This window comes from Dermacentor variabilis, unplaced genomic scaffold (assembly GCF_050947875.1).
Source record: "Dermacentor variabilis isolate Ectoservices unplaced genomic scaffold, ASM5094787v1 scaffold_12, whole genome shotgun sequence".
NCBI classification, from domain to species: Eukaryota; Metazoa; Arthropoda; class Arachnida; order Ixodida; family Ixodidae; genus Dermacentor; species Dermacentor variabilis.
The window spans coordinates 28,448,661-28,460,733 of record NW_027460280.1 but is presented as its reverse complement, the minus strand read 5'-3'; the positions used below and the strand labels follow the sequence as shown (position 1 = coordinate 28,460,733).

At 45.1% G+C, this 12,073-nt stretch overlaps 1 non-coding gene across 1 annotated transcript; it reads left to right on the top strand.

The window, feature by feature from the left end:
• Nucleotides 1-1,078: 1,078 nt before the first annotated feature.
• On the top strand, nucleotides 1,079-1,266 carry LOC142566432 (U2 spliceosomal RNA). The gene has a single exon (XR_012825063.1). It is a non-coding gene; the product is annotated as a U2 spliceosomal RNA (small nuclear RNA).
• The last annotated feature ends 10,807 nt before the right edge of the window (nucleotides 1,267-12,073 follow it).

Here is a 12,073-nt window from a genome sequence, read left to right as displayed (position 1 = left end):
TCACTCTGTCAAGGTGGGTGACCAGCGAAGCTGCGTATGTGGGCCCCTTAATGGCGAACTGTCCATTGCCGTGCGTCAAACGCCGCATGCACATAAATGGAAGGCGAGGTGCGACTAGTCGCTCCTCCTCGATGTTGAGCCTCGGAAGATGGTGAGGCACCAGGGATTATACATACCCACGCATTATTGCAAAACGCGGCACACCTTTTACTAACGAACCCCGGCACGTAGAACATACACGCACTTCACCGCACTCTGAGGGCACACACCGCTTCACCGTAGCCAAGGCGATCGTGCGTTCAACCAAACGGTCACACAAGCGGTCACACGCAACACAGGCCACACAAAATTGGTTCCCCACAAACACATGCGGTTGCCCGAGAAATTTCCCTCCGGATGACTCGGCGTCCTGAGGCGACTAGTTCAGAGTGGGGGGATCCCTTGCTCCGTTACAAAGACCTACTCCGTCATTATACACACATTCGTCGCGCCCACGCCGCACCACCGCCGTCCTTCTCGCGGGAGGAAGCAGTGGCATTACGCCAGTTACAAACCGCAACTTTTCCAAATCTTGTCTCTCTCAATAAATTCTACCCACACTGTTATGCAGATCGTTGCCCTGGCTGTGGCACCTCGCCCACAATCTTCCACGTCACGGTTGAGTGCACTGCAAACCTCTTTCCTCCTTTGCCAACTCTCCTTTACCCCCTACGCAACAAAGAGCTGTGGGACGATGCCCTCCGCGACGGACCTCCCGAGGTCCTCCGAGCTGTGATACAACGGGCTCGAAACATCGCCGGAATCATCTTAGGGACCCTGGACTGAGGGTTCCTCCCACACTGCTCTCGCCATTCAAATATTATTAATAAAGATGTTTTACTCTCTCCCCACAAACTCCCTCTGAAACCTGGCCGTTGTTCCGGTGAAATGTTCCAAGTTTGTGGGATAGGGACCACATGGACGGTTCGCATTTCTTTCCGCGGGCAGCACGCTTACAGGACCGCCGCCACGGAAGAGCAGAAGGAATGGAAAGGAGATACGCAAGCGCTTGGAACGCCGACAAAGAAAGGGCGGTACGAACGCAGACATGGTCGACGAGGGTCAAAGTGTCGTATCTGTTCTTATCAGCTGAATATCTGATCGATTTGTACTTGGACCAAATATTTTAAACTTATTTTTGCAAGTTGGCGGAGTGCTTAACGCCTGCTTCACCTCCGCCGCGGATCGGCCTGGTGTTGCACTATCTTCGGGATCGGCCCACGTAAAGGCAGAAATTCTTGATCTACACGGCTCGATAGACGCACGCAATTTTTTCCAGAACCTAGCAAAATGCAGTTTGGCTGTAGTAATAATAAAAAAGAACCCTTCAGCGATGGAAGCGAAAAGTGTATATATACTTTGGTACCACGCATAGAACATACAGCACAGCATTTGTTTCAATCAAGAACAAGCATAAAACACGCATCCAAACTACATCATTGGATGTAGAGGTGTCCTAATTGCAGAGGCACAAAACCCCCTCTTGATTCGAAGGCATGGACTGCAATCAGCTGACGAACTCCGTAAGTCAACTCCGCCTGACCTTGCCTGCAGCCTTGGTGCTGAGCTCTCGGGCGATGTTCTCCTAATGTCACCTTTCGATGGACTCTTCTCATACTGCCACGGTAGGTTCGCGCTTGACTAGCATCCGGAGCTGTTCCACCGGTTACAGCATGCAATCCAGGAGTCCAGCGCTGCCGATCGAGGCGCTGTGGTCAAGGACTTGTTGCCGTTGAGCCTGCGTTTGAACTATTTCAACACGTTCCGCTGGCTGGTTGCTGGAGCGTGTGTGTCCGCTTTTCTTGTAGTAATTGACATTGACAACGTCACCCTGTGGTCCATTCACAGAAACTCGAAATACAATGTAAAGAACTGCAGAAAGGTGTTGATGAGTTATAAGGATACGCGAAGTCCGCTGAACTACATATATCGACACAGAAATCTCGCTACACACATGTTGCCAACAAACCGGGCAGGAGGCCAGTTTGCGATAGCACCTTCCACCTCAAGATTGGCTCATCGGTGATTCCTGAGAATGAAGAATGGCGGCTCCTTGGCCTGCATGCTCGCCAGTCGGGGTGTAGCGTGCAATGGATAAAGAAGATAAGGAAAAAAAATGGAGGACGAATAAGCTTCTCCTTTAAGAGTGGAGCGCGATAGCATTCAAAGATCGCTGACTGCTTGTCACGCTTCCGGGTAACTGCAGCTTATGCAACCGTTATACTTACCGGCAAACGCTGGCGGCGAACACTACGCACGACGGCGAGCTCTCTAGTAGAAACGCGGCCTCTTGCTTTGGCCGATCCTGGAGGTAGTGCACAGCCGCGCCAAAATAATTACATAATTTCCAGGTTTCTGTTAGCGTTTCACACTTTTAATATTTAAATCTAAGAAGATGAATAATATAAGACAAGGCATGAGCAACTTTAGTGATAGAATGGTGTGGCAATATAACCCGCATATGGCGCATGTCATATAGCAAGGCGTGGCATATATCTATACCTAAATAAGATATTCGAAAATAAGCATATTCTAGAATGGGCCGGACTTTTAAAATTGGCTATAAAATTTCTTGAGCGTTTCGATGGCCTTGTTTAAAGTGTAATTCAATTAAGAACTACAAATAACTTCCCATATGTTCTCCTTGGTGTCATTGTTTGTTGGCTTCTTATGATATATATATATATACATATATCACATTACTGTGCCTTGTCATTGAACAACGAGAGAACCGCTTTGCAAACGAAGTGCCTACCCGTGCATAGGTGAAGTGCCCATGAGGTTAAAGTTGTGACCTTTGCGATGCATAAGCGTTCTATTAGATTGCATATTACAAAGGGTGAAAGTAAACACAATTGTATGCATCGCCGTTAGTTGTATAGCATTTAATACGGGCTTCACTAAAGCTTCTCTTCTCATAGATGCGTTGGATCTGCATAATTTTTGTCCATAGTAGACCAGTTAGATTCAGCACGACGGATGTGGTTGACGCCCATTTTGTCTGCGTTAATGATTGTGTGTGTGTGTATGTATGTATGTATGTATGTATGTATGTATGTATGTATGTATGTATGTATGTATGTATGTATGTATGTATGTATGTATGTATGTATGTATGTGTGCATGTGTGTGTATCTTATTCTCCGGACTATAGTCCACGGATTCATCATCATCATCATCATCATCATCATTAGCCTATTTCATGTCCAATGCAGGACGAAGGCCTCTCCCTGCGATCTCCAATTACCCCTGTCCTGCGCCAACCGATTCCAACTATAGCGCCTGCGAATTTCTTAAGTTCATCACCCTACCTAGTCTTCTGCCGTCCTCGACTGAGCTTCCCTTTTCTTGGCACCCATTTTGTAACCCTAATGGTCAACTCGTTATCTAACCTACTCATTATATGACCTGCCCATCTCTGTTTCTTTCTCCTAATGTCAATCAGAATATCGGCTATCCCTGTTTGCTCTCTGATCCACACCGCTCTCTTCCTGTCTCTTAACGTTACACCTAACATTCTTCGTTCCATCGCTCTTTGCGCGGTCCTTAACCTGTTTTGGAGTTTCTTTGTCAGTCTCCAAGTTTCTGCCCCATATGTTAGCACCGGTAGAATGCATTGATTGTGCACCTTTCTTTTTAATGATAATAGAAAGCTTCCAGTCAGGATATGACAATGCCTGGCGAATGCGCTCCAACCCATTTTTATTCTTCTGTATATTTTCTTCTCGTGGTCAAGGTCCCCTGTGAGTAATACTTCGCTGGTTTTATCTGTATTCCATCTATGTCACATGCCGCACCGTTTTTAATGTATAAACCCCATGTAAGCGATCTTGCGCGCGACAGCGACAAGCGATGCGATGTAGATGGCTGCCGCATTTGCTCGTCGCCTGCAAGTCGTACCCCATGCGAGCTACGATTTTGAGGGACGTCTCTCCCCGGTGTTGCGGGTATGAGGGTAGCAATATACGCGCCGAAACTAGCATGACGGGTGCTTTATTAATTTAAGTTGTACTGTTGGACTGTATATTTTTCATTCATCCAGTGTCCTACTGAGTGTCATATTTTGAGTCGCTATTCTCCCTTTTTATGCAAATTTGTTTCCTTTGCCAAGTGACAAGGAGTAGCCGGTGCCACCATAAGGGCGCCAACCTCTCCTAATATTCATTTCAATAAAAAAAAAAAAACTGCGAGTCAGCCTAGTTGGAACACATTCATTTTTGAAAAACTTTTTGTGCACAAACAAACAGGGACGAACAAGAGGAGCAACACAAAGACGAGCGTTCGTCCTTGTATTTCTCCTCTTCTTCGTCCCTGTTTGTTTGCGCACAAAAAGTTTTAAAAACATTGTAACTGATGCCGCATTTCCGAGGCTTAGTGAACAAATATATAGGAAAATGATAAAAAATATTGGAGGCAATAACGCCTGGTATTATTGTGTCCGTTGGTTGGTTGGTTATAAAGATGTCAATCAGAGTATTCGCCGATTCCGCGGTGCGAGTGGCGTCGAAAATAACGTTAAGAAATCCATGTGAGTGCAGCAGTGTTTGAGAGGTGTGCGCTGTAATGGAAGACTGCGACATATTAATATTAAATTCGCCACCTAGAATAAGGGTATAATGTCCTTGGTTGACGTAATGAAATAAGGAATCCATTGATATAAGAAAATGATGTAAATTTCCACCTGGTGGACATACACTTTATTGCTAAAACAAGTTTCTCACACACTAAAACAAACATTCTATGTCATTTGTCATAAAGGTCATGCCATCAAGTAATTGACACTCAGTATTTTCTTTTAAACGTATTAAAAGACCACCATACAAGAAGCACAATAGTGGGAACAGCAAAGGCAGCAGGGTTAAAAAGACAGGAAGGAAATGTGCTGAAATATGCGAAAGTAGCCAAGCTGCGTGCTTCTCGGCTACCCCGCCGCAGCCCAGTGGCTTGTCATGCACCCCGCTTAAGTAGCCTCGTGAGGATCCTAGCGCTGACGTAGGCATCTGACGTCACAATAGCTGGTAGACAGTTGCGGCTTTGCTGTCGTTGGCGGAGATGCGAACGCCGACGAGCTGCGTCGCTGCGTGAACAGGAAGGTAGGCTTTCAGAGAACGTGCTTCTCGGCTGCCCCGCCGCTGCCAGGTCTTATAATATTGTAAGTCTCATATTGTTAGGGTGTATGGGTAATGGCGTAAAATATGAAACACCGTAGCGATATGCAAGCGAATGCTGCACCTTCACGACATTGTTCAAGCTCAGTGTAATCGATGAGGAATTAAAGATTCTGAAGCTGATGAAGACATCGGGGAGCCTTCGTCGAAATCCATATGCCTGACTTGTTTTGTTCTGGAAAACCCCGGCGAGAGTGATTTTGACGGCGTTTAGTAAATACCTCTTTATAGTCTAATGAAAGACCGAGGTTTCCCGGTCGACTATAAAAATTTACCTTACCTTAGGGTAATGTAGGACAGACAAAGACCAGATTACAGGAAAGCTTATATGTTGTAGAGAACACACTGAAAGACATGAGGTTGAAATGCTCGGCAGCAAAATCAGAACTCTTGGTCATTAAACATCGCAGAAAAGGTCGCAAACCAAGAGGTTACATTCCGGAAGATGAGCCAAGCGTGTGCTTATACACTCATGAAAGATCCGCAATCAAGCTAGTTGAAAAAATCAAGGTTCTTGGGTATCACATAGACGGAAACAATGCTAACTATAGAACAATACAACATATCTCGAATAAAACAGATGAAGTCATTAGGTTACTAAGGAGAATTACCAATAGACACAGAGGCTTAGGAGAGGACAGCGCTTTGAGGCTAATACACGCCTTTGCTCTCTGTCACTTCACTTATGTGGCTGGATTATTCAAATGGAAACTGGCAGAACTTAACAAACTTGATGTGATGCTCAGGAAGCTCGTTAAAGTAGCCCTAGGGATACCCAGTAACGCTGCAACTGACAAACTCATGAGTCTGGGGGTGCACAACACAATGAAAGAAATCGCGGAGGCTCAACAGCTAGCGCAACACGAAAGATTGACAAAATCACGAGCTGGCAGGAACATATTACAGGCAATAGGTGCAGAACTGAATACATCAAGGAGCCCAATAGAGGCTGAAGTAGAATTAAGGACTGACGTTAGGAACAAGATCAGAACCAACCCTCTCCCCAGAAACATGCATCCAGAATATAATGTCGAAAGGAGAAAGGCAAGAGCTAAAGCACTCTTGCAGGAAATAGAACAGCAGAACCAATTGGCAGCTGTAGTTGATGCAGCCTGGGTGAAAGGTAAAGAAGCATATACGGCCATTGTCTCAAATTATCAAGGGAAGGTGCAAGATGCTATCACTATTTTTACCAAGGACCCCATGGTGGCGGAACAAGTGGCAATTGCTCTAGCCATCAGGAGTAATAAGTGGGCCTGCTTTTACAGTGATTCGAAATCCGCTATAAAGTGTTTTGGTGTTGCAGCGAAACTTTTTGAAAACATTGGGATTATGAGAACTGAAATTCGATGGTTTCCTGCGCATATGGGAAAAGTGGACGAGACTCGGATAAACCTCAATGAGGTTGCTCATGACTTGGCACGAGGACTTGCTAACCGTGACAGTCACAACCGAGCCGTTCACCATCAAGCCAGGGAATCTAGAGATCATTTAATAACATACAATGACATTACCAAACACTACTATTTAGGACGCAGGCAATTCCCATTGCCACATTCAAAACTGAACAGGGCTCAGGCAGTCTCACTGCGCTTATTGCAAACAGGTACATATCCCACACCGTACTCCATTAATAAAATATATCCAGAAAGGGAGATTAGGATGGACTGCAACGATTGTAATGGCATCATTGGAATCAGACATATGCTGGCGGGGTGCCCCGCGACTCTCCCCAACCTCGTTGAAGAATGGACACAGTGGGAGAAAAGGATTCAAAGCCCATTGTTTCAGGACCAACTAAGGGCCGTCCAGAGGGCCCATGATGTCGCTGAAAGGCTTGGCCTGACAGTGCCAACGTGGGAGCGGCCCGCCTTGACTTAAGAAGGCGAGCCTCCGGACCTCATTCCAATAAATGTTCTCACACACACACACACTGTTTACCGCTTGCAGGCAAGCTAAAACACTTCATTTTTGTGGAAGTTCGTCCTTGCGGGCTATGCAGCGGGTGCCGACTAAGAAAAAAACAGTTTATTTTAAGCCTTAATTATTCCCTGCGGACTATCGACGGGTGTGGACTATAGTACGGAAAATATGGTATGTATGTATGTATGTATGTATGTATGTATGTATGTACGTATGTACGTATGTATGTATGTATGTATGTATGTATGTATGTACGTATGTACGTATGTATGTATGTATGTATGTATGTATGTATGTATGTATGTATGTATGTATGTATGTATGTATGTATGTATGTATGTATGTATAATTCGAAGTTTGAAGAGCCTTCGTTGAATTCTTAAAATAATTCAAAAGCGGTTAATATCATTATAGCGTCGTGTTTTTCTATATTTTTTTCAGCAGTGACACAACTTTGCTTTCACAACATGACAGGAAGCTTGAGAGCCTCAAGAATAAGAAGGCTCTCAAAATTTTTTAAAGTTAGGAACGCAATTTTTCACTATCTTCACCTCTCTTTATTGAATCTGACATCCCTTTCCGCACTTCGCGACATGGAGTCGTTAAAGTTCCTGCACAACAAAATGAACTCTTTACCACTTATCAAGAAAACATAGTCAACTTTCGCCACAGGCACAGTTTTTTTTGTCGCACAATAGTCCGTTTAGATTCCATAGCCTGAAATACTCGTGCACTTATTTTAAATGAGTTTTTAGCTGCACTTGTTAACGATGAATCTCAAATTTTGCTTCATATTTGTCGTAGAATCGGATGTTTGCTGATCCCTCGCTAATCTTGAATGGGCTTTTTTATACTGCCGGATATCCCCTACCACACTCTCCCTTCCACCATATCAATTTTTTTAAATGTTCTACTGGGTGTTACCCACACTTGCAATAGCCCGCCTATAGGGCGGCCGTATCTACATATAATAAAATGACAAATGTTTTACTTGAGTGATATAATTATTTGTGTGCGGCAAAACTCAATCACGAAAAAAAAGTGAAGCTGCATCCGGTGGCGTTTCTATAAAGAAAAGAACAAATTTTGATATATTGCCGGACGTGTATCCTTCTTTTTTTATTCTTTTTTTCGCCGTTTGAAGAATGTGGGGAAAAAGTTCTTATCGATCATCGTATTTTCCGCTCGAACAAAGTAGCCTGTTCGTGCGCGTTTCCGGAGGGATGGGTGGATAATTCAGAAAAAAAAAAGAAATGGAAGGACTGGCTGCTCAATTAAGCACACAAATCCGCTTGCGTCATACAAAAACTAGCAGCAGATCTGTTTTTCATCCCCGTGCAGTACATTACACCGGCCAAATGAAGATACTATTCAATGAACACAAAACGGCACTGCATTAAAACTAGCCTATAGGGTTTCTTTCCTTTCTTATTTTTTTCGAGGTTTTGTGTGTGTGTGCGTGTGTGTGTGTGCGTGCGTGTGTGTGCGTGTGCGTGTGTGTGTGTGTGTGTGTGTGTGTGTGTGTGTGTGTGTGTGTGTGTGTGTGTGTGTGTGTGTGTGTGTGTGTGTGTGTGTGTGTGTGTGTGTGTGTGGAAGGGAGGGGGGGCTGGTTTGCAAAGTATGTCATAGTATTCCGTCGTTTGATTAAACAAGGACTTTGTATTATCGCAAGAGTAGAGATTGTACTGCTGCTTGACATAGAGGCATACTTGATCAAAAAGAATAAGCGCACACGATAAAAAGGTTATTTGTATTGAAGACCAGTAATGCATTCCTTGCCGTGTTTGTTTTTTTCGCTAATATTATTTTGTTTGCATATAGCTACACGTGCACGATTCCTTTAATTTATTTAATGCGTTTTTTTCTGTGTTAAGTTTAATTGCGAGTCAGCGGCGTTTGTTGCCTTTTCTTTGCTGTCGCTCGTGGTCTCCGCTGTTCCGCTTTCTGTGTAAGCCGACGCCACCTAGAATTCTGTTTTCATAAGATGGTTATTCTGCACATTATGAGAAAAAAAATTTCGGCAGACCCTATTTCACGACGAATGTCGACGGTGATGCGTTTAGCATTGAAGCAATATACAGTTATAACTCGATCTAACAAAACATGATTTTACGAAGTTCCCGATATAACGAAGAAATTTTTATTCGCCGGTAGTACACATAGGGCTCAATTTTGTCATCCACCCGAAATAACGAAACTAACTTGGCGACCAAACTCGATTTAACGAAGTTTTCCCTGAAATAAATGAGTAAAAGGTGGTGATTACTTTCTAATTTTGACACCGACGGATTTTTCTTCGAGCGTGCGCTCTAACGCAGTCACGTTGAAACATCTGGACGCTCTAGTCACGGCCTTAGCTTTATTTTGACTAGGCTGCACTCCGCGCCCATGCACGGAACAACGGACTCAGCAGTCGTCATGTCTTGAGGAAGTTTGCTGTGGCATGAGGGAACTGAGGACGCATTGTAAGCGCTTGTGGGCTATGAGGAGTCTGTGCGGCCACTGCTGGTGAAGCGCACACAGGCGATGATCACGAGTTTTTTCATTGCAACATACTAAATTTGCTGTTCTCTCTAGAACACCGAGAGGTGCTCTTTTTTTCTTTCGGTTTCGCGCACAAGCAATTCGGGTCGGCCTCGCGGACTTTCTCACGTGCAGGAGTGGATTAGCGACAAATACAATGCCGCGGCAGCTGTTAGCTTTTGGGTGTCGCTGCGTTACAATTTTAGATTTCGAAGGATTGAACAATCCTGTTTTCGATTTTGCAAATTTCCCGATTTAACAAAATAATTCGAGCGTGGTCATCACTTCGTTAAATCGAGTTTCAACTGTATAGCAACAAAACTTGTTGCTACTGTCTAAATAGGAAAGAAGCAAAGAGAAAAGAAGAAGGCAGGGAGGTTAACCAGAATAACGTCTGGTTGACCGTCTAAATAAACACCTTAAGTATGAGGCTTGTTGTGCAGCGAGACTCCTTTCTCGAGCTTGCTTATGAACCAACTGCTCCGTCTAGCGGCGCGCTGCGAAGCCTGCGCGTGGCCTCCGAAATGCATGCCGTCCCGGTGCGTGGCGCTGAGAAACGCATCATACGGCAGCCGCAGGCTCCTATCTCGCGTTTCTCTGTGGACGCGCTGCGCCATCAACGCTGCCGAGAAGTCCTCATAGCTAGATGCGTGGCACGCCGTAGCGTGCAAACGCTGCGAGTTGTCTTCGTATGGCCGCATACCCAAAGGCACATACTCAATGAACCAAGTTGGCGAGAGGTTCATCGATGAGCGGCACACACTGAATCCATTCGTCGCAGCTCACTGAGCGTCGGATCGCTGTCCTTGAGGAACACGTGGGATTTCAATTCTATTCAGCACGGAAGAAATGTCAAAGGTTCCTTTAATTTTACATTCGGATAGTAGAAATCACCCATCATGAAAGCGGCTGGTCGAAATGCAGCCGGGCTTCTCTCCCGCTGCACGGGTGTTACTGCACGCTGCTTTCCACTTTTCCACAGCACGCGCTGCGCCGTCTATCGGCGTCGCTGTATAAAGTTCGCGCTCGGCGGGGGTTTGATTCCGCCGAGCAGAGGACAAATGAAAAGGTTCTTTTTTGTCATCATAGAGCGGGGCATTCCCAGTGGCACTTACCTATAGTTACCGAAGTTGGCATTAAAGACGTTCATTGAAAAGCGGCACACACCTACTGGCGCGTACCCAGTGACTCAAGTCAGCATCAAAGAGGTTCGTTCGAAACTAACACAGGCCGAGTGGCCCATACCCGGTGCTCCAAGTCAGCGTAAAAGATATTCATTGAAGAGCGGTACGTGCCCATGCCACATACCCAGTCCCGCACCCCCAGTGACACATGTCGGCGTCAAAGAGGTTCGTTGAAGAGCGGCACATTGATACACAGTGCCACATACCAAGTGACCCAAGTTGGCATCAGAGAGGTTCATTCGAAACTAACACAGGCTGAGTGGCCTATACCTGGTACTCCAAGTCAGCGTGAAAGATAGTCATTGAAGAGCGGTACATGCCCATGCCATACACCCAGTCCCGCACCCCCAGTGACCCATGTCGGCGTCAAAGAGGTTCGTTGAAGAGCGGCACATTGATACACAGTGCCACATACTAAGTGACCCAAGTTGGCATCAAAGACTATCCAGACACCAGGTTTTGGGGAATACGGTTAGATAGATAGATAGATAGATAGATAGATAGATAGATAGATAGATAGATAGATAGATAGATAGATAGATAGATAGATAGATAGATAGATAGATAGATAGATAGATAGATAGATAGATAGATAGATAGATAGATAGATAGATAGATCCCGCAAAGTGCTTGAAATATCTTGAGAATGCTAATCGCATTAAATATTGGCGGTGCATTCATCCTTTGGAGATGATTGGCGACTTTTATGCTATTGGCAATCTATCTTATGGTTGTTGGGTAATTGTTAATGATATGTTCTATTGCAAAGCAAAAAGACCGAACATTTACATCCCAAATCAGCTCTCCTAAGGATTAGGTCACACCCAGGAACGACGTGCATGCTGAGAGAGACGCTAATCCCTTTGATGGAATTTGCGCGTTCGGCTGGATTCGACAGCCAGATGTGAAGTCAACGCTATTCTTTCCTTATTCCCTTTCTTTACCCCTGAGTGAGGATTGTTTTGGCCGTATATATTTTTAGTCGGGCGAGGAGGAAAGGGCTGGCGGTGAACTTCTCTCTGTTTCAAGAGGGGGAACTTTGGGCAAGTTGGCCCGACATGATTGAAGAGGAAAAGAACCGCGACTTCAGACGGGATGAACGAGTGGACAGGACGAGCGGTAGCTAGCAACTGAGGTGTATTACCATGAAACACATAGCAGCAAAATGTTGCATCTGCGCGCAGCGTGCTTTGACATACGGATGAACAAAATGAAACACACGTGGCAGAAAGCACC